The sequence below is a fragment of the Poromitra crassiceps genome (assembly GCF_964638095.1).
Source record: "Poromitra crassiceps genome assembly, chromosome: 5".
In the NCBI taxonomy this organism is placed as follows: domain Eukaryota; kingdom Metazoa; phylum Chordata; class Actinopteri; order Beryciformes; family Melamphaidae; genus Poromitra; species Poromitra crassiceps.
In genome coordinates this window covers 65,091,725-65,095,758 of record NC_139642.1, presented here as the reverse complement: position 1 = coordinate 65,095,758, position 4,034 = coordinate 65,091,725, and positions in this window count along the sequence as shown.

The following is a 4,034-nucleotide window of genomic DNA, read 5'->3' as shown; positions in this document are numbered from 1 at the left end:
GGGGGAGGAGGAGGTCAGTCAGGTGTGGGGGGGAGGAGGAGGTCAGTCAGGTGTGGGGGGGAGGAGGAGGTTAGTCAGGTGTGGGGGGGAGGAGGAGGTTAGTCAGGTGTGGGGGGGAGGAGGAGGCCAGTCAGGTGTGGGAGGGGGAGGTCAGTCAGGTGTGGGGGGGGAGGTCAGTCAGGTGTGGGAGGGGGGGGAGGAGGAGGTCAGTCAGGTGTGGGGGGGGGGGAGGAGGAGGTCAGTCAGGTGTGGGAGGGGGGGGAGGAGGAGGTCAGTCAGGTGTGGGGGGGGGGGGGAGGAGGAGGTCAGTCAGGTGTGGGAGGGGGGGGAGGAGGAGGTCAGTCAGGTGTGGGAGGGGGGGGAGGAGGAGGTCAGTCAGGTGTGGGAGGGGGGGGAGGAGGAGGTCAGTCAGGTGTGGGAGGGGGGGGAGGAGGAGGTCAGTCAGGTGTGGGGGGGGAGGTCAGTCAGGTGTGGGAGGGGGGGGAGGAGGAGGTCAGTCAGGTGTGGGGGGGGGGAGGTCAGTCAGGTGTGGGAGGGGGGGGAGGAGAAGGTCAGTCAGGTGTGGAAGGGGGGGGAGGAGGAGGTCAGTCAGGTGTGGGAGGGGGGGGGGGAGGAGGTCAGTCAGGTGTGGGGGGGAGGAGGAGGTCAGTCAGGTGTGGGGGGGGAGGAGGTCAGGTGTGTGGGGGGGGGGGGGAGGTCCTGCTTGCTGGTGTGGAATCTGATCCAAATGTCTCTGGAGAATCACTTCAGGTTCATAAGAGCGTTGTGGCCCAACAGTTAGAGAAGTGAGCTTGTGACCGAAAGGTCATCGGTTCAATCCCTCAGCTTCCAGGTGTGAATGTGTGTTTGAATGTGAACAGGGCGCTCCTGAATAAGAGAGCATTGCTCTCAGTGAGACTCCCCTGAATAAAGGGGTGGGGGGTGAATAATAATAATAATAATTAATTCATTAATTTAATTTGTATAGCGCTTTTGAATGACTAACAGACGCTGACAGGAGTCCACAGGAAACAAATGAAAAGATGCAACAAGCAACAGATACAAATGACAACATAACATCTAATCAGGGATACATGGAAAACAGAAGGAAGGGAGTCTGAGGGAGGGAGGTTTGAAAATGGAGAGTGAGGGTGAGTCTCTGACAGACACGCTGGGGGAGGGAGTTCAAGAGTTGGGGTGCTGTACTGGAGAAGGCTGTGGAGTTTGGATGGAGGAACAGTGAGGGGAACAGTGGATGAGGAGCGGAGGTCAGGTGAAGGTGAGGAGGAGGTCGGTCGGGGGAGGGGGGGTGGCAGGCTGTGGAGGGCTGTGAAGGTGAGCAGGAGCAGTTTGAAGGTGATGTGGTGTTTGATGGGGAGCCAGTGTTCTCAGAGACATCTATAGTGTCAAGCTGCATCATAATCAGAGGTGGACTACACTAATGGGACCACACTAATGGGACCATATCTGTTTTGTTTTTTTAAATTAAAGGACAGTATTCCCTGCCTACCAACATGAGGGTCACAGGTTCGAGCCCCCGTGTTGCCTCCGGCTTGCTCAGGCGTCCATACAGACACAATTGGGTAGGGGTGCACCGATCGATCGGCAAGCAATCTGTATCGGCCGATTTTGACCTCAAATATGCGATCGGCTGATTGCCAATATTTATATCAATCAATCAATCAAACTTTATTGCAGCCAAAGGCCAAAAGGTACAAAACAGGACATGTATATAAATAACAACATTTTAAAGCTAAAAACAGGTCCATCATTAGGTCGTCATCATATAAGTTTGCCAACAAACAATATTTGTGGAAACCTAACTTGTGCATACACAGGGACTGACCATGGGGCACCACCCCACCAATAAAAAGTTAGTAAAACTTACATTGTGCATACTTAAGGACTGACCGTAGGGTACAACCCCACACAGCCAAGAGTCATAAGAGGCACTTGTACCAGTGTGACCATATATGAGAGTGGTAACGAACAGAGCTGTAGCTTGGATTAACCAACACCATAATTACCTCATTAAGTGACCCATCAAGTCTACATTTAAAACTGTGCATGAGGTTTCTCAGTAGAGCCTGGAAGGTTGTCAAGCCATTAGTACAGAACAGCTGACTTGCACTACCCCCCCTAGGCTCCTTCAGGAGAATCCTGAGGGCGTCGTTATAAGCTACCTTAAGTTTACGTAAACTCTCACTTTTGTAGTTCACCCATAAGGGGGCAGTGTAGAGAGGGGTGCAGTAGGCTCTGAACAGGTTCACCTTCACCTCCATTGAACAGAAATGAAATTTCCTGACTAACATGTTAGCTTGCGCATATAGCATACGACGCTGTCTAAGCATATCAGAGTCATCCTGCATCTTGTCATCAATGATGTGTCCCAGATATTTGCAGTTGCTGGCCACAGAGATTATCTGTCCTGACAAATAAAATACGGGGAAATTAAGTTTCTGATCCCCTTTCGACCGGCAGATCAGAACCACACTCTTTTTGGCATTATATTTCACATCAAACATAATACCATATTCAGAACAGATGTTAAGTAGCTGTTGAAACCCCGCACTACTGGGGGAGATAATGGCAAGATCATCAGCATACATAAAATGATTAATCAATGTGCTACCTATCACACAGCCAGTCCTACAATATATATATATATATATATATATATATATATATATATATATATATATATATATATATATATATATATATATATATATATATATATATATATATATATATATATATATATATATATTTAAATAAATAAAAAGCCCTATCACTAATCAGGCTTTCCAACGATATAAAATACAATGCCAATTGGTATTATTAAAGGGGAGAAATAATCGACCGAAATAACGTTTCCAAACTTTTTTTGAGGAGTTTATATTTCGTGATCGGTGATCAGTAATCGGTGATCGGTTGGGCAGATATTTCCTATAGGCGATCGGCAATCGGTGATCGGTGGCAATAAACGTGATCGCGCACCCCTACAATTGGGCGTGTCTGCAGGTGTGACAGAGAATTAAGGGTATGTGTCCTGATCGCTGCACTAGTGCCTCCTCTGGTTGGGCAGGGCGCCTGTTCGGGGGGAGGGGAAGTGGGGAAAATAGCATATGTCCTACCGGTGAAACTCCTCACTGTCAGGTGAAATGAAGAGGCTGGCGACTGCACATGTATCAGAGGAAGCATGTACTAGTCTAGAGCTCCCCCCAGATCGGCAGAGGGGGTGGAGCAATGACAGGGTGGGGATTTGGCCAAGTACAATTGGCGAGAAAACGGAAATATATATATTTCCGTTATATATATTATTATATAATAATAATAATAATCTATCTAATAATTCCAGGAGTGAATACATATGTATGTATGTACCGTATGTCTGTCTGTCTGTCTGTCTGTCTGTCCTTCGTGTATCTCCAGAACCGTTATTTGGATCCACTTCCAACTTGGGGAGTGCGCTTAGGGGGACCTGCCCGAGTGCGAGAGAGAAATCAAAGAAATGTGCCCACGTGGGGGGGCGGGGGTGATATTTTACATTTTTATTGTGACATCAGTGATGCCAAGGGGAGGGGAACAGGCGCTGCACCAGGCGCTGCTGAAGAGTGGGAGAGCATGATGATGAATGAATGGGTGGAAGGGGAGTGGGTAGATGTACCCATGGGGGGGCGGGGTGAATGGGGTGGGAGGGAGGGAATGGGTATTGCACTCGTAATCATAATCATAATCATAAAGGACATTATTGGCTCCATAACCAGCAAGCCTCTTAACCCATGGTTATACACTGATTCCTCATACCAATGATGAAGCAGTTTACATCAGTACCACTAGATGGCAGTGGTGTTCCACTCTTCTGTCTCAAACATCACAGTGTGGAGCTGTGGAGCCTCACAGCAATCCCTCAGAACTGCACCAGACACGTGTCTATTTAAACTAATGGCGGCCATCATTAAAACCGGCCACATTTCAAATCCCCTTCTTCAGTAAACTATCAGGATACACAATTAACTGGACAAAGAGTGACTTTATGTCTCTCTCTGATG